Here is a 27,860-nt window from a genome sequence, read left to right on the forward strand (position 1 = left end):
GTCAGAGAGCATGCAAGTCCTTTGTACTGGCAGGCTGGGTTATTTCAGTTTGTGTCCTGAGCAGAGATTTACCTTCCAGTTGAAGAACTTCAGTTCTCATATTGTAACCAAAAAAAAAAAAGAGAGAAGGTAGAAGCCTACAGATATGATGGAATTGTTCCCTATACACAAAAGTACGTTAGTTACTAAGATTTTTTCATTACTGCATAAATTAAAGTAGAACATTTGAAATGAAAAATCTTTTTGAGAGCTTTCCTTTATTCAATTCATGTTTTGTATATCTCTGTACTTAGTGTATACTATAGATACATGTGTTGATATATAAACTTAACCAAAGACAACTTATCTCCAGGCAGTGGTTTCTATTTGAAGAACTAAAAGAAATGGTTACTGAAGTTATTTTTTTAACCCAGAAAAAAAAATCTTTCAATTTAAGGAGTGTTACAAGCAAAATCATGTTGAATGTGGTATCACAAGCAAGGTTCAACAGCTAATATTTATGCTATCCTAACATTAATTATGTGCATTTGTACAAATTAACCTATTAAATCTTTGCACATAATCCTGAGAGTAATAATTAGTATATTAATTGCACACGTGAGGAACCTGAAATTCAAAGAGGTTGATCAAGATGATACAGCCACTTTATCTTGCATTTTGAAGTTCAACCAAGTTATCTTGCTTTAACATAAAATAATTGATCTTTCTAGATATACTGCTCTTCCTAGCTAGTACTTTCTCTATTCTAGATAAAAGCATCCTTTAAAAAGAAAGTTGTGAAAACATTTTTGAGTAAATATATTTCTATCTTTGTTTACTTCCTAAAACTCAAACAGGTCATTCGAGGAAGACAAATTTAACCTGAATTGCTCAAGTTTTACCCAATTGTGTGTACAAATGAGCCTTTATACACAAAATTTCCTTGTTCATCACACAGTTTACACAGCTTCTCAGTCATCAACCTCCATCAAAACATTTCTGAGATGTCCCAGAAATATACTCAGGAACAAAGCCCTGCACACTTGGGGCTGCTAAAATACTCTTCTCTGAGCAAAAAACCATCCCAGACTCTGCCCAGAAATGAGGACAGTTATTGTTCTCCTGCCCTCACTCTCAGGGTAGGCTCAACCTGGGTCACCTTGCTATACATTGATGCAATAGCACGTTTTGTGCTTTTGTAAATTTGAGCTAGAATCTTGACTCCAACCTAAAGCAGAATATGTACTGATTTGCATTATCACACTTGAAGAATATCACACACACTTGAAATCAGAATATTCAGGTAAACATTTTCCCTGTGAGATCTTAAGCACGATATTTTATCACTTTGAGCCTCAATTTATTCATCTTTAGAATTGGAGAAATAAAAATGCCAATCATTGGAGATAATTTGGGGACAAAGAGAGATCACAAATGTGAGAACTTGGTTTATTATACATTTTAACGTAGGTTTATTGCATAGATGTGACTCTTTGGGATCCAAGTAGCAAACCACTTTTTATCCTAACAGAAACAAAGCAGAGTATGTATTGCATATGTAAATGCAGCTCATATGTATCTGAAGCTTGCTTGGACTTTATTTCTTAGTGTGTCTTGCTTTTCTTTTTGGCTGTTCCTCTGGTTCACATACATTCTTCCCACAAGGAGGATAAGGTAGAAGCTGGTAGGCTTAAAGTTTGAGTTCTAAAAGAAGAAAGATCCTTTCTCACCTTATGTCTAAGTGGCATATTTCAAAAAAAGGTTCTGATCAGCTATGGTTGACTTTTATGTCCAGTTCTTCGACTAATTCTGTACCCTGCCTGGGTCACATGGCTAAGGTCAAGGGAAGTTCAGTTCAGTTCAGTCACTCAGTCGTGTCCAACTCTTCGCGACCCAATGTACTGCAGCACACCAGGCTTCCCTGTCCATCACCAACTCCCAGAGCTTGTTCAAACTCATGTCCATCGAGTTGGTGATGCCATCCAACCATCTCATCCTCTGTCGTCCTCTTCTCCTCCTGCCTTCAGTCTTTTCCAGCATCAGAGTCTTTTCCAATGAGTCAGTTCTTCACATCAGGTGGCCAAAGTATTGGAGTTTCTGCTTCAGTATCAGTCCTTCTAATGAATATTCAGGACTCATTTCCTTTAGGATTGACTGGTTTGATCTCCTTGCAGTCCAAGGGACTCTCGAGTCTTCTCCAGCACCACAGTTCAAAAGCATCAATTCTTCGGCACTCAGCTTTCTTTATAGTCCAACTCTCACATCCATACATGACTACTGGAAAAACCATAGCTTTGACTAGATGGACCTTGTTTGGCAAGATCAAGGGAAGGTGTCCCAGAATCACACAGGGTAAGGGAAGGGCGGTTCTGGGAAAAGAGGTGCTGGGCATAAGACAGACCATTGCCCACCATAACTCTGCTACTGTTGGGTCATAAGAATCTGCATCTACATAGCTTTTCCTTATTTAGCTTCCATTATTCTTCATCCCCACTGATGACATTCAATACCAATCTACCAAACACTTATTGAAATCCTACTCACCGCCAATGGGGCCAAGTACTAGGAAAACAAAGACAAGAATACAGGGCTCTCAACAGGTCACTACCAAGGTGGGGAGCCTGTGCTAATAGACTGTTCCTCTGTTCTACTGGAGGAGCATGGAGTGCAGCTAAATTCCACCCAGTGCAGTGTGGGACTGGGTGGAGGAAAGTGTGGCAGATTGGGTCCTGCTTCCCAAAGGACCTAATTGTAAAATCAGTCTTAAGAGATGAATAAGAATTAGCTGGACAAAAATGGTGAGAAAGAACATTTCTGTACAGTTTAACCAGCTGGTATTCTTTGGTACATATTTTAGCCTCTCATTTTGATGATAATTTTCTTGATAGTGATCAGGCTATAAATTTTCTGTATTGTTGACAGTGCTTTCATAATGCTAACTGCTTTATTGACTATTGCTGTCTGATATAGTTAATGTTGATAATTATTTTCATTACTGACTATCTGGAACATTTTTACTTATGAAAATGAGTTAATCGTTAATAGCAACGGCATGGTGTATGAAACTGTCTGTTTTCCTGGAAAGCTTTTCAGATTTTGCCAGGCAGGTTTCATTTTTTTTACTCTAGGTTTCTTACTGCCACTTACTGCCATTTTTAGCCAATTTAAGAAGCTACAGCCATTCATATATGACAGCTCCAAAGTGATGCCTCCCTCTGAACCACCCCCTCAGCTGAAGAAATAAAAGCTGACTTTTGCCACCTGCTTTGGTCAAACTTTTGTTCAATAAATATATTAACTTAGGAAAATAACATCATATAGCGATTCCCTGCCAGTAAAAATACCATCATGTCCAGAAAATACACTCATGGGTGGCTTGATTTGCCTAGAATACCTAATTAAATTTTCTTTTCCCTCCCCACCAGTGACATACTCACATTCACAGATTGGTTGCTGGAAATATATGGTTTCCAAACCCACCGATCTTGGATTTAACTCACATGCAAGACTTAGAAGCAAGAAAAGCAATAGTGATCTTGAGCACCCAGAGACCATTCTTTGTCTGTGTGCATGTTTATCTATTTATATTTGGTATAAGTGGCTTTATATATATGCATGCATAGACTGACCAGATATGTATTCTTAATATATTGGATATTAGGACTATTTTTACATTTAAATATATCAATTGACTCAACCCCCTCATGTGGTTGGGATAATATATTTTCTTTGTGAGTACAGTCTCATTTTTTTTTGAGGACGTTGGTTATGAGAAGGGAATGAGCACTAGAGACATGCCATCTCTGGAAACTGTCTGGTAGTATTTGCATTTTCCAGGGCTGCTTTATTAATTCCACGTCTAATCCTGTAAAGTTTGTTTTTTCACTTATTTCTCATTTTGATTGTGTCAAAGAAATATGGACACATTGATATTCATTGACCGTAAGAGATCATTGGTAGAAAAATCTTTCTTTGAAATCCTCATTCCATTCAATTACATTCAAGATATTTTTTAAAATGTTAAAGAGAATTTTTAAAAAGAATGTATTTATCTTCTCTGGGACAAATAGGTGGTTGAGTGGTCTTTCCCTGGCTCCAGTGTGGAACAGAGTGATATTGACATGTATGGTATGAGCACAGCGGAACTCCAAAAGTTAAAATCCTTGATAAGAAAAGGTGAAGAGTACATGTACATGACCCTGGAGCTCAAAATGGGACAAGCAAAAGGATAAGTTCTGAGGCAAGTGGACAGCCTCAGGTTCAGGTTTTTACGTTGCTTGGATTGTGTCCCTGAGTCAAGAGAAAGGTGGTAAGAATACCCTGGCAATACAGAAGTTCTTCATGCATTATGTGGGATCAAGTCTCTTCACAGTGATGAATGCCTCTAATATACTTGGCATCATTGTCAGGACAGGAGACCTGTTACCACAATTAGTTTTCCATCCAGGCCTTTCCCAGTGGGATACAAAGTAAGCTGTGGAGTCATAGGATGTTTTACAGAGATTTACTCAGTTTGATGTCCAGGAAAGAGTAGTGGTATTCACGGAAAGAGTAACTTCTCTATGGGCTGAAGGTAAAAGGCAATGTTAAAATATCCAGTGAATTCCCTTGAATGGAGGTTGAAAGTGTTATTTGATCAGTTGTGTCCAGCTCTTTGCGACCCGATGGACTGTACCTTTGTCCATGGAATTTTCCAGACAAGAATACTGAAACGGGTTGCCATTCCCTTCTCCAGGGTATCTTCCAGACCTAGGGATCAAAGCTTTCTTCCATGCAGGCAGATTCTCAGATACCTTTTGAGCCACCAGAAAATTCCGGTAAGTGGAGATTAAGGGAGTTAGAAAACAATGGAAAAATGACCTCCCTCACAATGAAAAAGGCCTGGGAGGCATTTTTCCTGCTTTTTACTGGTCAGGTCATACATGTAATGTAAAGAGGGTCAGATACTACCTTCTACCTAGACATCTTCCTATGGGCCTCATACCAGTCAGTATGCTTACTAAATAGTATTTGCCCATACACTTACCCATTAATTCTTAGTAGCCTATGTTCTGTCTGAGCTTTGATAAACTGTCAATATTTTAGGGCTTATGGGGAAATTTCATGGGAGCCACTGGGGAAGCCCCAGAAATACTAAGTGTGATTAAGTGGGGATATTTTTGGTCAATCAGTGTAGTAAGAAAGCTAGAAAGGTGAAAGAGTTGTGTTATTGATAGGAAGCATGTCCTTTCTGCTCACTGGTGGCAGTCTCTCTTTAGACGTCTGTATATGGATTTGGGGCAGCAGAGTGTGAGTATGGACTTGCAAAATATGAACTTCCTCCAGATCCAGGAGCCTGTTGAGTCCCTTGGTTGGGGAACTGACGATTATAGGAATGGTTGGTGTCCTAGGAAGATTCCCTGTGATTTACAGTAGCCTTCTGAGAAAGGAGTGGCTCATGAACCTCCACTTAAGTCTGTGTTTGGCTGGAAGTTTGGAAAAGAGATGTGCCTGTTTTGGGAGCATACTGGCACCAGGCTCTTGGAACCAATTTAATTGCAGTCTTCTTCACACAAACATATAATAGTCTTTGGCACATCAATATTTGTTGAATTCTATTAAAATAAAATTAAAACCCATTTTGCTCTATATTTTAGAACAGTACTGATTCTAGAGGGACAGATGCTTTTAATAACTCTTTTCATCCATGTCTCATATTTACTTGTCTTTGAAGCTCTTTATGTGCTGTGTGCTCACTCAGTCATGTCCAGCTCTTTGCAATTCCATGGACTGTAGCCCACCAGGCTCCTCTGACCATGGGGTTTCCCAGGCAAGAATACTGGAGTGTGTAGCCATTTCCTCCTTCAGAGGATCTTTCTGACCCACAAATCTTACCTGTGTCTCCTTCATTGCAGGTGGTAAAACCGCTGAGCCACTGGGGAAGCTCTTCATAAATTGACCTAATTCCCTCCTGCTTGTTATCTTATGGCTAGGGTGAGATGTCATCAAGTATCTCCAGGCTTATTTCTTTCAGCATACTGACCACTTGAGAAGGAAAGCCTTTTGTGCTGTCTCTAAAAGGACTTTTTGAGGGGATCACTGTTTTAGATAGACACTGTTTGACTTGAGAGGGCATTCCTGAATTGGGAATAGCCTGATTGGCCAAACTGAGTAACCTGTCCATTGACACAGCTGCTGAAAATGAAGGGTATGTTACTGTGATTGAAAATTCTACTTAAATCTTGTGGAGATCAGAAGTTCTCCAAAAGAAAGAGGTTATTGTTTTTCGTAGTAGAGGAATGATAGGGCATCCTGGGTAAATAAAACAAAAGTTACCCTAGTCTTCCCAGGTGGCGCTAGTGATACAGACCCTGCCTGCCAGTGCAGGAGACGTAAGAGACATGGGTTTGAGCCCTGCGCCAGGAAGATCCCCTGGAGGAGGGCATGGCAACCCACTCCAGTATTCTTGTCCGAAGAGTCCCATGGACAGAGGAGCCTGATGGGCGACAGTTCATGGGGTCACAAAGAGTCAAACTGAGTGACTTAGTATGCATGCATGGATGCAGACCATAGCCTGCTACATATGTGTTATCTCTTAATACTGGAAAATTTATATTTAGAATGCATAAAAGGGAATTCAGAAGTTCTCTTTGTGCTGAATTCTAGTAGAAGCTAATTTACCACTGTTTATTTCATTCCAGCTATTTTAGGAAATCAACAGTCAACACTTTTCAAGACAAAAAATTGGTCTAGAGAAAAGGCAAAGCTAAAAATTAAAGGGACATGGAAAAGATTAATAAACTAGTAGAATACAGGCTTTGCAATCGTACCAGATTAGGACCATCTGGTACCTCAAATGGTAAACGAAAGCCAGAAATCAGGAGGTGAAACCTAGTGAGTGGTAGGATAGTGATGGCAGAAGAGCCAACAACTTTGATTCCAGAATTGCCCTTGTTCCAGTCCTGTCTTTCAAATTGAAATAATGGAAATAGAGTTCTAAATAATCTTCTTGCCTTCAGTTTGTCCCATATTCAGTCCATTTGTCATTGTTACCAATGTTATCAATCAAATACAAATTTGTGATCACTACAATGTCTTGAAGGGCATAGCAACCCACTCCAGTGTTCTTGCCTGGAGAATTCCTATTGACAGAGGAGCCTGGTGGGCTACAGTCAGTCCTTGGGGTTGCAAAGGGTCAGACACGGCTGAGCGACTAAGCACACACACACACAGTGTCTTAAAAGGCTATAAGGATGGAAATATTAGCCACACTGAGAAATATCAAGCTGGCTTGTCCTGGAAAGTGACTCTGAATGATGTGAACATCAGGTAGAACATGATATTAAGATGATTGGAGTGAGACAACAAGTATTTCTAAGGCAAGTAAGTGACATTAGGCTGGACATAAGAAACAAAGAACACTCTACTAATGAAATTGATGAATAAGACATCAATACTGAAACATATTGAAAAAGTATGACAGCAGCTATCAAGTGTCATAATCAATGTCAAGGTGAATATGATGGTTAATGTCTGAAGCAGGGTTTGTAATCCTTAGAGGCTTATGGAAAGACCTGAGGGGACCCAGAAAAATGGTATGCTGAACTTAATGCAAATGTGACCCATAACTTACACCAGTATCTATTTTATATGTTTTCTTTTAAATTTTAAGAATTCTTTTATTAATTTATTTACAAATAACAAAAACCCATGACACAAAACTTATATGTTAACATAACTTTTATAAAAAATATAGATATTTTCCTTTAAAAAAAGTGAGAAGCATGGCATTGTTTTACATTTTTATCAATTTCTTCCACATCTAGCTTACTAGAAGAGAGCTAGATTTTCATATCTGCTTTGCAGTCATTCTACTAGAGTAACCTACAACATGCAGTCTCTGGAAAACTCCTCTGTACTCTCAGCAAAGAATGAGGATGAAAAAGGCAAACAACGTCTTTGTGTGACAAAACTGACTTTGACCCTGAAGATCCTAGAAAGGGTCTTGAGGACTTCTCCGGGCCATACTGAGAACCGCTGCTCTAGTCTAATCACATTTTACATATAAGGAAGTTGAATCTCCAGAGAGATCAACTGAGATCCAAAATGGTAAGGCCTGTTAACAATGGGATACAGATCCTGGATGGTTTATCTCACTCCCCTAGGTTTAGGTTCCCAATCAGAAATACACCCTAATGACCTGTCCTGCCTGCTGTAGTTGCAGGAGCTGTCAAAATATATTAACAACAACAACAACAAATTGTTTTAAATAAAATAGAAGAGGAAAACCAGCAAATGTGATAAATTCTGCAATGGAATACTGTGTTAGCACTTGAATTAGGATCTCTACCAGAACTGAAACACTAAGACAAATTCTATTGCAGTCTCCTCCACACTCACTGACAGCACAATCAATACCATGGAGAAATACAGAAAGCAGAATTACCATTTATAACATCACCGATTATCACATTTTATGAATCTGAGACACAATTCATGATACAGTCTGAAAAACTTTTACAAGTACTAAATGAAAAGGTGTTGGGTATATTGAGACTTCAAACAAACTGGCCATCATGTGGGACTTTTCAGATAAAATGGAGTTGTTTTGAAATATAGATATTTTTCATTCTTTAACAGGACCTTATTTGCCTTTTATGTATTGGTTTGGCTCAAAAGTTCTTTTGGTTTTTAAGTAAAAATAAAAGACACATTTTTCACTTTCACCAAGAACTGAACAATGTATTCACCATTTTGTTCCACTGCCTTCTGCCATTTTTCAGGCAACTTCATAATTCCATCTTCCCAAAACTTTTTATCTTTTTGAGAAGAGAACTGTTCCAGGTGCCTTTTGCAGTCTTCCAGAGAACTGAATTTTTTTCCATTGAGAGAATTTTGTAAAGATCAAAATAAATGGAAATTTGAAGGTTCAATGTCTGGGGAATATGGTGGAGGAATCAGAACTTCCCAGCCAAGCTGTAATGATTTTTGTCTGGTCATCAAAGAAACATGTGGTCTTGCGTTATCCTGATGAAAGATTATGGATTTTCTGTCGACTGATTCTGGACTCTTTTCATTGAGTGCTGCTTTCAGTTGGTCTAACTGGGAGCAGTACTTCTTGGAACTGATTGTTTGGTTTTCTGGAAGGAGCTCATTATAGAGGACTCCCATCCAATCCCACCATATACACAACATCACCTTCTTTGGATGAAGACCAGCCTTTGGTGTGGCTGACGGTGGTTCATTTCGCTTGTCCCATGATCTCTTTCATTCCACGTTATTGAACAGTATCCATTTCTCATTGCCTTTCACAATTTATTTAAAAAATGGAACACTTTCATTACATTTCAGTAGAGAATCATATGTGGAAATAAGATCAAGAAGGTTCTTTTGGCTTTAACTTAAGTCGAACCCAAATATCAAAGTGATTAACATAACCATGCTGATGCAAATGATTTTCAACACTTTATTTGGATATTTTGAGTATGTCGACTGTCTCTCATGTGGTATAATGTTGATTGCTCTCAGTTAATGTCTCAATTTGATTGCTGTCCACTTCAACTGGTCTACCTGACTGTGGAGCATAAAACACAGAGAAATCTCCAGCATGAGACTTTTGACACGTGCAAACCACTTTGGACACGTTCGCTCAGTCACAGCACTTTCTCCATACTCTGCACAAAACTTCTGTGTGTGTGTGTCAGTTGTGTTTTTACCTTTCTTGACATAATCAAGCATAATATGCCAAAATTGTTGCTTTTTTTCTTCCATCTTCAATATTAAAATAAAGAAAGTGAAAGTGAAGTAGCTCAGTTGTGTCCCACTCTTTGTGACCCAGTGGACTGTAGCCTACCACGCTCCTCCATCCATGGGATTCTCCAGGCAAGAATACTGGAGTGGGTTGCCATTTCCTTCTTCAGGGGATCTTCCCAGCCCAGGGATTGAACCCAGGTCTCCTGCATTGCAGGCAGACACTTTACCCTCTGAGTCAATGGCTACCCCCAAATTCACCAATTTTGATAAGTTTCATTTAAAAAATGCATGTTGCTGTGACAGGTGTCACACTACAATCTTACAGAATCATTTCCAATGAAGGTAGAGACTAAGCACTACTACAGTCATCATACAAAAAAATCAAGTGAATTTTTTGGCCAATTCATTAAAAAAAAAAAAAAAATCAGTGAGTCTCCTTGTTCACCTCTAGGTGGCTTCCTTAATATCTTACGAGATGATCCAAATCTTCTTTAAAAGGATCATAGCCTTGTTCCTTTAAACAACGTAGTGCCCAGAAAAGCTGGTCCAGGGGAGGAAATTCTTTCCAAGGAACCTACTCCCAACTTTCATTCTTTTCAGGCTCTGCATTCTTTGGTTCTAAATCATGAGTCAGGTCCACCTCTCCTTTCATTAAAATAGTGATAAATGGTAATTCTCTTTCTCAACAAAAGAATTCACAACCGAGACAAAGTGAACGTTTTTCAGGTAAAGAGCTCCTTCTCCCCAGGTTTCCCTTTAAGCACATTCTTCCCAGCTTTCACCGAACTCCAAGTGGTCCCCAGGAAGTTGGAAACTGCTGGCTCCAAAAGACCCTTTCCTCCGCCCCAGGAGGACACAGCGAGGATGCCTACAGCTGGTCACCACTGTTCCTACTCCGACTCCCGGGCACTGCCTCCGTGGCTCCACATGCCCGTCATCAAGCCTTCACCAGTATTTTTAGTGTTCCATATAACCCCCCAAATATTCACACTGAAAAAAATTTGTATTCAGTTTGCTAACATATAGAACTTATTTTATTTGAAGAATATTTAGAAAAATGTCATTCAAATTATAGGCATAATATTTAATATTTATGTGTGGTTTTTAACCTAAAATAAAATTTTGAAATTTTATATTCCAGTTTGAGTGACAATAATAGCTTAGTACCATGAATATTTTTCCACTCTGTTTTTCATTTTTATTCTCTACTTTTGGCTTATTTGGACAAAATAAACAGTTTCTAAATGCATGATTAATCATTCCATTTGGAAGATTTATTTAAAATTTTTTTCTCTCATACATTTTAAAACAAAAAATTCTAGGAGACCTATTTTTCTTATGATAATAAGACATCACAGAGAAACCTAAGCTGTTTTTAACCTTAAATTCGTTCCCACTGCTGGTCATATTTTAATGGCTGAGGTAATAGATTCATCTTTGTGCTTTCACACTCCAGTGGCTAGCACAATGGTTGGCATGTTCTTGTTGTTCAGTAAATATTTGTTGAACTGAGTTGAAATGAATCAAGTTGTAAATATTTTCTGATCACATGAGTGAAACTAAGAAATACACAACTTTTCTTGGTTGAGTTTAGGAGCTATTCTGATACTAATAATTAAACATTAGCCTTGCACTGCATTTTGAAATTTGAGTTGAGGTCAGTAACCACATATAACCTGTTTCTTTTTGGAAAAGATGATGAAAAAATTTCAACTCTTGCCAACTTGTTTTGGAAAGGAAATATGTAGATATAATAAAAGTAGAGAAAGAAGTATTTTACCCATTTTGAAACTATTGATTCCTGATTAAAATACTGCATGTTAAAACTTGTCAGTCTTCACTCACCACAGTGTGATGACATGAAGCCCTACCTTGAAGACATAAGAATTCTTAAAATCAAACTACTGTACTACTGTACTGTGGATCAAAGGTCATTCTATAAGCTTTTACCCTAAAGGGATAAAACACTCCTCAAGTGCTTTCAGTCTCATTTGCTGGCATTCTGTATTCAACAAGCAGCCTTAAGTGTACCTAGGCATTGTTTCTTAGGCATTTAATTTATTCTGGGAAAGGCTGTCTTTCGTTATAGAAATAAATATTTTGATCATTAGTACAGCATTGTAAATGAGGATATTAAAATTATTACTAGGAAAAACAGAATTTAAAGAAGCTAATATCCTCTCTTGATACTTCTGAGTTATAATGCTTTTCTTATAGGATGACTTCTACCAAAATTTGGAAGTTAATAAAGCACAGTTAATAAAGCTAATAAAGGTTGCCAAGAGTCGGACATGACTTAGCAACTGAACAACAACAAAGGACAGTTATTAGTGATGAGTTCTTTTCTTTATATGTGTCTGTAATCAGATTAGTGAATTGGAAGTGAGAATTTCTCCTGTGTACTTTTGAAAAAGTAATGCCAAAATATTAAACTATATTGTTCTCAGTGACATTTTTCGAAAAAAAAACTTAATCGTCACCTTTCAAAAGAGCACTCAAGGCTTTAACTGGTTATACTCAGAACATAAACAGTTGTACGTCTGAGCCAAGTGCATATCTAATTCAGTCTTTGAATTTAATATACTTCATATGTGAAAAAATTCATTTGTTTACATGGGGAAAGAGTAGAGCAACCTAATACAAAATTATAGAATGTAAACCTTGTAATAGACTTGACTTTATTCTCTAACATCTTGGCAGGAGGTCAGCTTTGCTTATTATGATTGGCGCAGGTCATAAACTGGCAAGTTAGCCTAGTGAGACTGGAGTAAATCTAGCTGTTTACATCATTAAATTTTGAATGATGGCATATTTCTACACTTTTCTGCCAACTTTGCCTTTGATAAACAATTCTTAAGATCAATAATTTGTTAACTGTGACAATCAGGAATGAATCCAGAGACGCTAATTCCATATGATTTATTTTATGCCAAATTCTCAAGCTCTCCTAGGGGGACTGTGAATTATTAGTGTGTATTAAAAGCAAAAACTGAATACAGTAGATTTCCAGTGAGCACTGAGTTAACTCCAAGAGCTTATATAAACGTTCTCATTAAGTTGCAACTCTACAGCCGTACTAGAGAACTGTTTTATTTAATTCCAAGGCCACCTTTCCAATGGCTGGCATATCTATCCCCAGGCTAAGGGCCTTAAGGTTAAGTTTACACCTTGAAAAACATAATTAAAATGATAAAATGAACAACCCTTCCGATCAGTTCTCCAAAAATCATTAATTAAAACAATCAGTCCCATAGCAACCTTGGATTGGATTCATATTCCAAGGTGAGGTTTACCAAGGCTAGAACTGAAAAATGCCTTAAAATTCACACATCTGACTGGTAAAAAAATTGTTGGCTTTAGAATTAGATAAATGGAGGTTTGAAGGCTAGCCCTGCTACCTCTTGGCTGTGTGATCTGGAACAAATTATTTATCCTCTCTAAGCCTCAATTTATACTTTCCGGTGTTGTTCTGAGTATATGTAAAATAGAGTATGAAATTGCCTAATAAAATGCATGGCATAGTGTACATGCTTTATCCTGTGTACTGTCAGTCTTTTCTCATGATAAAATGATTTACTTGAGGACACAGATTTTCATCTTTTTGGTTAAATGCAATACCAGAATACCATGAACATTCTGCCACATAAGAATGCTCAGTAAGTATTCACTGAAATTAGAATAAGTCTCTGTATCCTCATTGCTAAAATGGGAGAGGAAATAATTTGCTGTATAATATTTAAAGCTGTATAATATTTTTTTCCTATTATGGGGCATTTAATTTATTCCCAAAGTTTCAGGATGTGTGTTTGTACATCAGCATATTTTGTGGCGTAAATTTTAAAATTCTGTTTCAGATGATTACCTAACTATGAATTAGTTTGTGTAGGATTATCACGCCAAAATAAATTGATATTTTAAGGCTTTTAGTAATGTAACAAAATGTAATTCCAAAAATATTATATTAATTTATTCTCTCAAGATAGTGCATGAGAATATTTGTTTAACCACATCAGTCTCATCAGAAATGAGTATTCTCATTTTAAAAAAATTTGCTATTGTGGGACAATTTAATTTCATTATCTCTAGCTATCTTTGATTTTATAACTATCATGTTATGAAGAAGTTTGTCTTAAAACTCCTAACTATCCAATCATTGGGCTTTCCTGATTGCTCAGTGGTAAAGAATCAGCCTGTGGTGCAGGAGATCGGAAGACAAGGGTTTGATCCCTGGGTTGGGAAGATCTCCTAAAGGAGGAAATGGCAACCCACTCCAGTACTCTTGGCCTGGGAAATCTCATGGACAGAGGAGTCTGGCAGGCTATAGTCCATGGAGTCACAAAGAGTCAGACATGTCAGAGGGACCAAGCACAAATTCAGTCATTGCTCAGTAAGGAGTAACTGAATCAGTGAGTGAATTAAGTACTGTATCCCAGCATGGAGTCTTATGTCAGCAATTTAAACTATTGGATTTTTCAGACATAATCTTCTCCAAGTACATTGAATTATTACTTTCAAATGAATTGTAAGAATTATGTGTTGTAAACATTATACTTACAAGACTTTAGGAGTATTTCTCATAAAGATAGGATGATAAGTAATAGGAATTAAACTGTAATAGGAAGTAAACAATGTGCTATTGGAGAAAGGAAATGCCTAGGAGGATGGAAATACCGGCTTTGATTTGGATCTTGAAATAAGATCACAGTGGTAAAAAAAATGTTCACTGGTAGAGAAAAGGACTTCCTTGGAAGATAATGGAGAAGAAAATGGTAACCCACTCCAGTATTCTTGCCTGGAGAATTTCATGGATGGAGAAGCCTGGTAGGCTACAGTCCACAAGGTTGCAAAGAGTGGGACACGACTGAGAGACTTCACTTTCTTTCTTTCTTTCTTGAAAGATGAACCAAGGGTGTCAGATTAGGAGCAGGTTACAAGAGATTGAAAAGATTCAGTTATTAAACTAAATGTATAGTTTTCTTCAAACTATGAATAACTATCAAAGCTGTTTCACCACCAAGTGGATTTTATCATTTTTAGTTTCAAAAGTTAACTCTGGCAACAGTGTATAGAAAGACACTGGGCTAAAGAGAGAGCCTGAATGTATAGATGAAGAGTTGGATTCAAATTTCTAACTGAAGTTAAGACAGTCTTTTCTATCTTAAAAACAACAACAATAAACCACCCTTTATTAACAACATATTTAAAAAAGACTACCTGACATGACTAGCTTCTCTTAATCTGCAGTGTATTTATAAGTAATATGCAAGTATTTATCTCTTATGTCACTTTGCTATGATGTTAAAAGGTACCCTGAACTTGTACCTGAATCAGAGTGTAGAAAATGCATGATTTAGGCTTTCTATGACAATCTTTATAGTTTCTGACAAACTGTGGCTTGTCCTGAGAACTCGTTTTCTTCTTTGATAGCAACAGCAAACCTTCAAAATTGCACAAATACAGTTTATAATGTTTATGTAAGAAGTCATATGGGATACTTTCTTAGATTTTAACACTTATGTCATTAAAATAACTTTTAAGAAATTTCCTAAATGTTCCTATTAGAAATTCTTATCATTTTGGTCTTGCTCTTTCTCTATATCTTGTCAAGTAGATTTTATGCATTCAGTTGTGCAGCTAAAAGTGTATAATTAAAGAGGAGCAATTTCAACAAGTTGTCATTTTTAGGGAAAATAATTTTTAAGCAAGTTTACTGTACATGACTGTATAAACATAAAAGTAGGATACATGCTGCTTTACAAAAACATATTTTGTTAGCTTGTAGGGTGGCCGCACAGGCTGACCTGCCTAAATCACTGCAAAATAAAGTCTACTTGTTTTGAATGGATCTACATTGGTTTGTGGCAGTAAATTCATCCACAGTATTAAAAAAACAGAGTAGGCTTTACAGTTCATCACCCAACTTGATTTCAAGTTTTGTCTGCTTCTTGATTTTAATCACTTGGGAGGGTGCCTTACTTTTTGCTGTTATCCAGGCTCCTCCCTCTCAAAGAGATGTGAATAAGGATACTTCTGTACTGCCTTTCCAATAAGGATCCCCATGAGTCTTGTTTGGACGACTCATAGGCACCTTTCATAGTACAGGAAATGCAAGCGAGTGGAGAGGTTAAGGAAACTATTCAAGGACATTGAGGAAGCTGAAGTCAAAGCTAGAAATAGTGAACAGGCCTTCTCACTCCAAGTCCTTGGCACAACCACCAGATTTCAGTCTCTTTCTGATGTTGAAAGAACAGCAATCCTGGCATCATTCATTTAAATTAATCTTCTGTCTTAAGAAAGCAAGCATATGACAATGGACTTTAAAAGGAAAATAAAGCCCAGAGCAGAAGATATAACTAAATTTGAATTAGTTATTACCCTTTTTAAATTTTTCCTCCTGTACCCAATCATTGGTTACAAGAGCCAAAGGTAAAAATTTAGATCAAGAGACAATTTGTAATGGTGCAGGTGGGATGGCATAAGTGGCACTGCATTGACATTACTTTATCCAACTCAGTTCATCATGTATCCTTCAAAGACTTGTCCTGTTCCAGGAACTGCATGAAAGCTACAAACACGGGTTAGACATTGTCCCTACCTTTGAGGAGCTGATATTTTACCAGGAGAGACACACATAAAAACATACATATATACATATGGCAGTAAAGTCTATGAGGTGTTAATATTGAGGATTATATAGAGCATTATAGACATTAAAAGAAGGGGTTCGGAATTTAACATAAAATAAGTTGTGGGTCAAGGGATTGCTCTCTTAGGGAAAGGATGCTTGGGGGTTGAACTATGAAGGATTCTCATTGTGGCCAAAGAAAAAGTCAGAACACAAATAAAAGGAATAATATTTATGGATGCAAAAAGATGTGAATTGCACCTTCATAGAAAGGATTATTAGAAGAAGGCAATGGCACTCCACTCCAGTACTCTTGCCTGGAAAATCCCATGGACAGAGGAGCCTGGTAGGCTGGAGTCCATGGGGTCGCTAAGAGTCAGATACGACTGAGCGACTTCACTTTCACTTTTTACTTTCATGCATTGGAGAAGGAAATGGCAACCCACTCCAGTGTTATTGCCTGGAGAATTCCAGGGACGGGGGAGCCTGGTGGGCTGCCATCTATGGGGTCGCACAGAGTCGGACACGACTGAAGCGACTTAGCAGTAGCAGCAGCAGAAAGGATTATTGTCTAATAATCTGAGAATGTAGATGCAGTGGGTTGTAAAAACTGAAATGAGAGAGCTAGGAAGAGATGGGAAAAAATATCTTGCTTAAATCGCTGCAAGAAAATCCTTTTAGGAATGGCAGACAATTCAGTTCAGTTCAGTCCAGTCGCTCAGTCATGTCTGACTCTTTGTGACCCAAAGGACAGCACCACGCCCGGCTTCCCTGTCCGTCATCAACTCCCAGAGTTTACCCAAAATCATGTCCATTGAGTCAGTGATGCCAACCAACCATCTCATCCTCTGACATTCGCTTCTCCTCCTGCCCTCAATCTTTCCCAGAATCAGTCTTTTCCAATCAGTCAGCTCTTTGCATCAGGTATACAAAGAATTGGAGTTTCACCTTCAACATCAGTCCTTCCAGTGAACACCCAGGACTGATCTCCTTTAGGATGGACTGGTTGGAACTCCTTGCAGTCCAAGGGACTCTCAAGAGTCTTCTCAAACACCACAGTTCAAAACCATCAATTCTTTGGTGCTCAGCTTTCTTCACAATCCAACTCTCACATCCATACATGACCACTGGAAAAACCATAGCCTTGACTAGATGGACCTTTGTTGGCAAAGTAATGTCTCTGCTTTTTAATATGCTGTCTAGGTTGGTCATAAGTTTCCTTCCAAGGAGTAAGCGTCTTCTAATTTCGTGGCTGCAATCACCATCTGCAGTGATTTTGGAGCCCCCCAAAATAAAGTCTGTCACTGTATCCACCGTTGCCCTATCTTTTGCCTTGAAGTGATGGGACCACTTTATCTGATAGATAGAGTGCCTGATGAACTATGGACAGAGGTTCATGACATTGTACAGGAGTCAGGGATCAAGACCATCCCCATGGAAAAGAAATGCAAAAAAGCAAAATGACTGTCTGGAGGCCTTACAAATAGCTTTGAAAAGAAGAGAGGCGAAAAACAAAGGAGAAAAGGAAAGATATAAGCATCTGAATGCAGAGTTCCAGAGAATAGCAAGAAGAGATAAGAAAGTCTTCCTCAGTGATCAATGCAAAGAAATAGAGGAAAACAACAGAATGGGAAAGACTGGAGATCTCTTCAAGAAAATTAGAGATACCAAAGGAACATTTCATGCATAGATGGGCTCGAAAAGGACAGAAATGGTACAGATCTAACAGAAGCAGAAGATATTAAGAAGAGATGGCAAGAATACACAGAAGAACTGTACAAAAAAGATCTTCATGACCCAGATAATCATGATGGTGTGATCACTCATCTAGAGCCAGACATCATGGAATGTGAAGTCAAGTGGGCCTTTGGAAGCATCACTACAAATGAAGCTAGTGGAGGTGATGGAATTCCAGTTGAGCTGCTTCAAATCCTGAAAGATGATGCTGTGAAAGTGCTGCACTCAATATGCCAGCAAATTTGGAAAACTCAACAGTGGCCTCGGGACTGGAAAAGGTCAGTTTTCATTCCAATTCCAAAGAAAGGCAATGCCAAAGAATGCTTAAACTACCGCACAATTGCACTCATCTCACACGCTAGTAAAGTAATGCTCAAAATTGTCCAAGCCAGGCTTCAGCAATACATGAACCATGAACTTCCTGATGTTCAAGCTGGTTTTAGAAAAGGCAGAGGAACCAGAGATCAAATTGCCAATATCCAGTGGATCATCAAAAAAGCAAGAGAGTTCCAGAAAAACATCTATTTCTGCTTTATTGACTATGCCAAAGCCTTTGACTGTGTGGATCACTATAAACTGTGGAAAATTCTGAAAGAGATGGGAATACCAGACCACCTGACCTGCCTCTTGAGAAACCTGTATGCAGGTCAGGAAGCAACAGTTAGAACTGGACATGGAACAACAGACTGGTTCCAAATAGGAAAAGGAGTACGTCAAGGCTGTATAATGTCACCCTGCGTGTTTAACTTCTATGCAGAGTACATCATGAGAAACGCTGGACTGGAAGAAAGATTCCACAAGCTGGAATCAAGATTGCCGGGAGAAATATCAATAACCTCAGATATGCAGATGACACCACCCTTATGGCAGAAAGTGAAGAGAAACTAAAAAGCCTCTTGATGAAAGTGAAAGAGGAGAGTGAAAAAGTTGGCTTAAAGCTCAACATTCAGAAAACGAAGATCATGGCATCCAGTCCCATCACTTCATGGGAAATAGATGGGGAAACAGTGGAAACAGTGTCAGACTTTATTTTGGGGGGCTCCAAAATCACTGCAGATGGTGACTGCAGCCATGAAATTAAAAGACACATACTCCTTGGAAGAAAAGTTATGATCAACCTAGATAGTATATTCAAAAGCAGAGACATTACTTTGGCGACTAAGGTCCATCTAGTCAAGGCTACGATTTTTCCTGTGGTCATGTATGGATGTGAGAGTTGGACTGTGAAGAAGGCAGAGTGCCGAAGAGTTGATGCTTTTGAACTGTGGTGTTTGAGAAGACTCTTGAGAGTCCCTTGGATTGCAAGGAGATCCAACCAGTCCATTCTGAAGGAGATCCGCCCTGGGGTTTCTTTGGAGGGAATGATGCTAAAGCTGAAACTGCAGTACTTTGGCCACCTCATGCGAAGAGTTGACTCATTGGAAAAGACTCTGATGCTGGGAGGGATTGGGGGCAGGAGGAGAAGGGGATGACAGAGGATGAGATGGCTGGATGGCATCACTGACTCGATGGACATGAGTCTGAGTGGACTCCAGGAGTTGGTGATGAACAGGGAGGCCTGGCGTGCTGCGATTCATGGGGTTGCAAAGAGTCAGACACGACTGAGCGACTGAACTGAACTGAACTGAACTGATAGGGCCAGATGCCATGATCTTAGTTTTCTGAATGTTGAGCTTTAAGCCAACTTTTTCACTCTCCTCTTTCACTTTCATCAAGAGGCTCTTTAGTTCCTCTTCTCTTTTTGCCATAGGGTGGTGTCATCTATATCTACATATCTGCACTTATTGATATTTCTCCCGGCAATCTTGATTCCAGCTTGCGGTTCATCCGGCCCAGTGTTTCTCATGATGTACTCTGCATATAAATTAAATAAGCAGGGTGACAGTATACCTTGATGTACTCCTTTTCCTGTTTGGAAGCAGTCTGTTGTTCCTTGTCCAGTTCTAACTGTTGCTTCCTGACCTGCATACAGGTTTCTCAAGAGGCTGATCAGGTGGTCTGCTATTCCCATCTCTTGAGAATTTTCCACAGTTTATTGTGACCCATACAGTCAAGGGCTTTGGCACAGTTAATAAAGCAGAAGTAGATGTTTTTCTGGAACTCTCTTGCTTTTTCCATGATCCAGCAGATATTGGCAATTTGATCTTTGGTTCCTTTTCTAAATCCAGCTTGAACATCTGGAAGTTCACGGTTCCTATAATGCTGAAGCCTGGCTTGGACAATTTTGAGCTTTACTTTACTATCATGTGAGATGAGTGCAATTGTGTGGTAGTTTGAGCATTCTTTGACATTGCTTTTCCTTGGAATTGGAATGAAAAATGACCTTTTCCAGTCCCGAGGCCACTGTTGAGTTTTCCAAATTTGCTGGCATATTGAGTGCAGCACTTTCACAGCATCATCTTTCAGGATTTGAAGCAGTTCAACTGGAATTCCATCACCTCCACTAGCTTTGTTTGTAGTATGCTTCCTAAGGCCCGCTTGGCTTCACATTCCAGGATCTCTGACTCTAGGTGTGTGATCACACCATCATGATTATCTGGGTCATGAAGATCTTTTTTGTACAGTTCTTTTATGTATGCTTGCCACCCAAATCACTCTCCTTAGCCCAGAGATTCACATATCCCACTTTTCATTGAAAACGTCTTCATCTGCATATTCCAGAACCTTTTCCCTCTGGGTGCTCATCTCTGTCAACGGCAACATCATTAATCCAGTTATCAAAGTCAAAAACTAAGAAATCACCATTGGCCTTCCTTCTCCAGTCCCATGTCTTTCCTTCCTACCTTTCAAGTATTTCCACTGATTCCATTCTCTCTATCAATACCTTTAGTTCAGGACATCATATTTTTCTCTTAAACTATTATAACCTTTTCCTCATTCTGCCTTGAGTCTGTCCCCTTATATACAGTCTGTTGTCAACACTGTACACAAATTGGAACATGTCATTAACACCTGCTTAAAGCCTGCCATTTTCCTGCCTATTTCCTTGGGATAAATTCTGAAGCTCTTTCCATTGCATGTATGGCTTTTCAGGACGTGGCCACTCTTACCCTTAAATTCATAGCCTGTTTCCTACCATATTTGGGGTTCCCCCCACTCTGAGACACTTGCAAAATCCTTGAATGAATGTTTATTCTTTCTCTCTCCTCCCTTTCTGTCTCTCTTCTTTGGGCCCTGCATTCTTTTTGCTTGCCATGTTCTTAGTTTGTTCTCCTTTATCTCTTTGAATACACAAGCACACACACACACACACACACACACACACTCTAGTGGATACACTAGTGCTCCTTTCCAGATTTTTCTCTTCAGGAGTACTCACCAAGACATCTTCTCATGAAACCCTCAATGTCTGTCTGTTTGCAAGCAGCTCAATCTAAGATGCATGGTTTGCCTTTTCATGACCAGTTGGGAAGCCTTCCATAATTAAACTTTGAGATACTTAGAGAAGCTATAATTGACTTATCTGGTACTTACCAACTTTAAAATAATTACTTTGCTTACCTATCCATAAGCAACTTGAGGCTTCATCTTTAGTTAGTATTCCTGATGTCTGTCACTGAGGCACTTGATAATTCTTTTTTTGAATGCCCAAGACCATTTAAATACTGGCGGACCTAAAGATGCCTAAAATGCAGGTTTCCTGAGAATGAGTACCAGTGAACCACATGGCCCTGGTTATTCAATAAAATATGGAAAGAAAAGCACTGAGAAGTATTTGTAATTTTTCTATGTCCTTATCAGATGTTACTGAATTCCAGAGATTGGAATACTTGAAAAATATATAAATGTAGAAATATATCTACAAAATTAAACATGGGAAAGATTATACTAGAGGTCCTCCCTCTTCCAGAAAACTCACAGCATTATGATACTAGTTAACTATAGAGGCAAACCATGGGTGGTATAAAATCTATATTATAACTCTGGAATGCTATAGCTGTAGTTCTGTATACAAAGAAATTGGAGTAAATTTACTTTCAAGACAGGCATACAGGCAATTGACCACAACTGGATCTGAGCATGCCTTTAGAATTTCCTTTTACTTCATGTTTACATATATGTAAACAGATATTTTTAGCTCAAGGTGTTTATGTAAGGTCAGTCAGGGATCACTGATAATGAAAAGTTAAAATTCCAAGTCCTGCATTTCCTGTCTGTAGGTCACAAAATGATCATGGTATTTTGTGGGTTTGTTGTCTGAAAAATTAAAACATTAAGATATAAGAAAATTGTATGTCAGAATAAAAATATTTGAGTAGAAATAAAGAATGCTGGGAGGAATGTACTGAAAATTATATAGTAATTCATTCTAGGAAAAGACCAGCTAAAATGACTGCTGTTAAAAATAGCATCATTATTTTCAGTTATTGTTATCTATAAAGTACTTTCTATTCAAAACTTATGTCTTTGACAGTTTCTTATACATATGTGATATTGCCTGAGAATTTCAATAATTTAGATAATTTTTATAGTATGTGTATGTGTACAAAAAAGTCATGTTTTATTTCTGTGTAATTCTGTTACACAGTTTTTTTATAAGCCAGTTGCCACTTATAGTTCTATTTATTTTATTTTAGCACACTTAAAACTTGAACCTCATTACCATGGCTCTATGACTGTATGACACTTTTACATAAGAATTTTGCTCATTTTCAGCACCCTGACATACCTGACTTCTTATATTAATCTCATTCATTGGTCTTCACCCTCAAAAACCCATTTTAAATGATTTTCAAGGAGTTCTAGAGGTAGATTGAGGAACATGTGATGATAACAGTGACTTTTAGTTTAATGATTTATGTAGCTCAATTACAATCATTGTTGAAACAGGGAGCAATAGAACTTTGTTTAATCTGAAGCTTGATTATATTTTGGCAGCTGTTTTATTGTCCATTGTTTTAGGACATGTTAATACCCTTTACCAATGTTGATGTTTTGCCGCTTTGAGTAAAGTGTAGAAAACATACTTCCATTACATCCTTTTACCCTTCTGAAACATTTTATCTACATACACTGAGACCCACATCAGGTGGTCTTATAATTTTGCTTCAACAATCAAATATTTAAGAAACTCATGAAACAGGAGAGTCCACTACATTTACTCTGATGTTTAACATTCCTTTCTGAGGTTCCAAGTCTTCTATTAATATTTCCTTTTTGTTCAGAGAATTCCTTTTGAGGCAGATTTGCTAGCAACAAATTCTCTTACGGTTTTCCTTTTGTTTGTTCTTTCATTTCTTTGAAATGGATTCATGAGGAAGTTAGAAGCATGGCCTAATGTTGATTCGTGCATGCTCAGTTGCTCAGTCATGTCCAACTCTTTGCAACCCCATAGACTGTAGCCTGCTAGGCTCCTCTGTCCATGGAATTTTCCAGGCAACTATACTGGAGTGGGTTGCCATTTCCTTCTGCAGGGGATCTTCCAGACCCAGGTATCGAACCCCTCTTTTACCTCCTGCGTCTCCTGCATTGGTAGATGGGTTCTTTGGCCACCTGGGAAGCCCAAGATAACTTAATGAGGGGCTGTTTTTATAAGTTGATCCAGAAATGGTGGTGGTTTAGTTGCTAAGTCATATCTGACTCTTGTGACCCCAGGGACTGTAGCCTACTTGGCACCTATTTCCATGGGATTGTCCCAGCAATAATACTGGCGCTGGTTGTCATTTCCTCCTCTAGGGAATCTTCCCGAACCAGGGATCGAACCTGCATCTCCTGCAGTACAGGTGGATTCTTCACTTCTGAGGCACCAGGGAAGCCCAATATTGATTCAGCAGCATTCAAAAGCATTGTATTGACCACAGACAAAAGATTTCAAAATCAAATTTGAAAAGCACCTGGAGTCAGACTGCCTGGTTTCTAAGTCTCAGGTCCACCATTTACTAGTTATTTGAACTTAGGTAAGTGACTTAATCTCCTTGTGACTCAGTTTCCTATTTTTAAAAGATACGAATGGTGTCTGCCTTATAAGGATTAACTAAGTTGTTACATGTAAAGTACTTAGAACAGTGGCTTCCCTGATGGCTCAGTGGTGAAGAATCAGCCTGCCAACGCAGGAGATGTGGGTTTTATCCCTGGGTTGGGAAGATCCCTTGGAGGAGGGAATGACAACCAGCGCCAGTATTATTGCTGGGACAATCCCATGGAAATAGGTGCCACACCAGTATTCTTGCCTGGGAAATCTCATGGACACAGGAGCCTGGTAGGCTATATCTATGAGGCTGCAAAAGAGTTGGACACGACTTAATGGCTAAACAACAATACTTAGAACAGTGACTGGCATTTGTGGGAAGTAAATGTCAGTGATTGTTTTTATTATTGATTATGGAGCTAGATGCTTGTCACTGCACCTAAATTACTCAATTTCCTCTGTTCTGGATTCCAGGCTGGTGTAAAGTTTAGCTTCATGTGTAGAACTAGTAAATTTGGAGAGTGTACTAATCATGTGGAGACACGTATTTCAATGTAATAGAATAACAATTATTGAGAGTTTTTACTTAATTCCCAGTTCACACCCCAATAGGACTTTGGCAGATTTCTTAAATTCTAAAGTCTCATCATTTTCATTAATAAATAAGTTTGATATGTTCATCTCCTAGGGTTAATGTAAGGATTAAATGAAATAATGCACATAGTCTACTTAGCTCTGACCCTGGTGTTTGGCAACGTTTCAATAAATAGGAAGTCTTGTGCTTATTACTATGCCTCAGGTAACTGTTATATTTGGACATTCTAATTTAAGTTCTTATAATTCTAAATATTTTTAAATATACCCCCCAATTCTAGGAAAGATCAAGCTTTTTGACTTGTACAATCTCCCAAGGCAATAGAAATAAAAGTAAAAGTAATGAAATGATACCTAATCAAAATTGTAAGCTTTTGCACAGCAGAGAAAACTATAAGCAAAATGAAGAGACAACCTACAGACTGAGAGAAAATGCTTGCATATGATGCAACCAACAAGGGCTTAATTTCCAAAATATATAAACAGCTCATACAACTCAATAACAGCAACAACAAAATACCCTCAAACCCAATCAAGTTGGTTAGAATGGCCATAATTAAAAAGTCTAGAAATAACAAATGCTGGCGAGAGTGAGGAGTAAAGGGAACCTTCCTACACTGTTGGTGCAAAAATAAACTGGTGCAGCCACTATAGAAAGCAGTGTGAAGGCTCCTCAAAAAAACAAAGATAAAGTTGCCATATCATCCAGTAATTTCCACTCCTGTGTATATATCCTGAGAAAACTCTAATTTTGAAAAGATTCATGCCCCCCAGTACTCATAGTAGCACTATTTCAATAGCCAAGACATGGGAGCAACCTAAATGTCCATCAGCAGATGAATAGATACGTAAGAAGTTGTACACATACACAATGGACTACTGCTTAACCATAAAGAGAATAAAACAGTGCCATTTGCAGCAGCATGGATGGACCTAGAGATTATCATACTGAGTGGAACAAGTCAGGAAGAGAAAGGCAGATATTTTATGATATCACATATGTGGACTCCCAAATATGACACAAATGAACTTGTTTACAAAACAGAAACAGACTCACAGACATAGGAAACAAACTTATGGTTTACCAAAGGGGAAAAAGGGTCAGGGAGGGATAAAGTAGGAGTTTAAGATGAACAGATTACTTTATTTAAAATAGGTAAAAATGAGGATTTAGTGTTTAGCATAGGGAGGTGTATTCAATATCCTGTGATAAACCATAATGGGAAAGAATATGAAATATATATATATATATTCACATATATAAGTGAATCACTTTGCTCTCTATTAGAAGCTAACATAATATCATAAATCAAATATATTTCAATTTAAAATAGTTTTTTGACCTGAAAAGTTAAGAACCATGTCACAGACTCTGGCAATTTCTTTCGGTAAATTGCCACCGTACTAGATAGTATTTAAATTCTCAGTACGATATCACACTTCTAGACACTAGACACCTCCCTATCCCGCTGAAGATGAAAGGTTAGAAACTAGTCTCTGAAACCAGACAGCAGGATTCCAATTAAATTCTACCAACAGAAGATGGTCATGTGAGCTGAGGGAAAGGCATTATTCTCTGGCAGCATCTGTCGGCAGGCATTACAGAGACCAGCAGATAGTATACATCAAGGTCTGAAGTCCTCCAGCATGCTCAGTCGCTTTAGTCGTGTCTGACTCTTTGGGACCCCATGGACTGTAACCCACCAGGCTCCTCTTTGCAATGGGATTTCTCAGGCAAGAATACTGGAGTGGGCTGCCATTTCCTTCTCCAGGGGATCTTCCTAGACCCAGGGATTGAACCTGTGTCTCCTATGTCTCCTGCATTGCAGGAGATTCTTTACTGCTAAGCCAGTCCTCCAGAGAATCACATCCTTTGATATGACAATCAGTCACAATATTGATAGAGAAGACTTCCATGTGGCTTGTTCTTTTCTCAGTTTTCTGAAAACAGCCCTCCTGATCTGATTTCCCTAGTTCTTCTACAGGTTTTGTAAGCCTATATTTCTTGTTTTACTCTGCTACTAAAATATCTGTGTGCCTTGTGTTTTCATGACTTGACCTATCTGATACAACTCATGCACCCTCTTGATAGAGCTTCCTGTGATTTTCTGATTATACAACTTTCACACAGTGGTCCTGCAAACTACAGCAATAATTCTGGTGTAGTAACATTTCCACTAGCAACATGAATATAATACTGTGAAGGTAGAGCATGTTATTTTGAAGCTGGGAGCATCACAGCTGCAACCAATATGCATACATATTAGTATCTGCACTGTCCTAACCTCCTTTTTATTGTAACAAGATCCCTCCTTTGTATTTTGTTTCACATATATTATTGTGTTGTCTAAAACATTTTGTTTTTAGTTATCGAGACGATTGCTTCTTGTCAGGAAAGCTATGACAAACCTAGATAGTGTGTTGAAAAGAAGAGACATTACTCCGCCAGCAAAGGTCCGTATAGTCAAGGCTATGGTCTTCCTGGGGGTCACATACGGTTGTAAGAGCTGGACCGTAAAAAAGGCAGAATGCCAAAGAATTGATGCTTTTGAACTGTAGTGTTGGAGAAGACTCCTGAAAGTCCCTTGGACAGCAAGGAGATCAAACCAGTCAATCTTACGGGAGATCAACCTTGAATATTCACTGGAAGGACTGATGCTGAAGCTGAAGCTCCAAAATTTTGGTCATCTGATGTGAACAGATGACTCATTGGAAAAGTCCTTGATACTGGGAAGGATTGAGGGCAGAAGGAGAAGAGGGCATCAGATGATGAGATGGCTGGACACCGTCACCAGTGCAATGAATATGAACTTGGACAAATGCCAGGATATGGTAAGGGACATGAATGCCTGGTGTGCTGCAGTCCATGGGGTCACAAAGAGTCAGACATGACTGGGGAACTGAACAACAATTCTTACTATCATATTCATCAGATGTTCTTTTACAATGGATTCTTCTTCTTTTTATTTATTTTTTACTGTATAATTTGTTGTTATTATTTAGTTGCTAAGTTGTGTCCAACTCTTTTTTGACACCAGGGACTGTAACCCACCTAGCTCCACTGTTCATGGGATTTCCCAGGCAAGAATATTGGAGTGGGTTGCCATTCCTTCTCCTGAGGAATCTTCCCAGCTCAAGGATCAAATCCGAGTCTCTTGCATTGACAGGCAGGTTCTTTACCACTGAGCCACCAGGGAAGCCTAAACTATAATTTACATTCAATAAAATGTACCCCACTTTAAGTTCAATATATTTTGGCGAATACTTAGAAACCTCTGTGGAAAC

General features: G+C 38.4%; 1 pseudogene; it reads right to left on the minus strand.

Annotated features, from left to right (window-relative positions):
- Positions 1 to 10,135: 10,135 nt before the first annotated feature.
- Positions 10,136 to 20,776, minus strand: LOC128059186 (nucleotide triphosphate diphosphatase NUDT15-like; annotated as a pseudogene).
- Positions 20,777 to 27,860: the final 7,084 nt, after the last annotated feature.

This window comes from Budorcas taxicolor, chromosome 14 (genome assembly GCF_023091745.1).
Source record: "Budorcas taxicolor isolate Tak-1 chromosome 14, Takin1.1, whole genome shotgun sequence".
In the NCBI taxonomy this organism is placed as follows: domain Eukaryota; kingdom Metazoa; phylum Chordata; class Mammalia; order Artiodactyla; family Bovidae; genus Budorcas; species Budorcas taxicolor.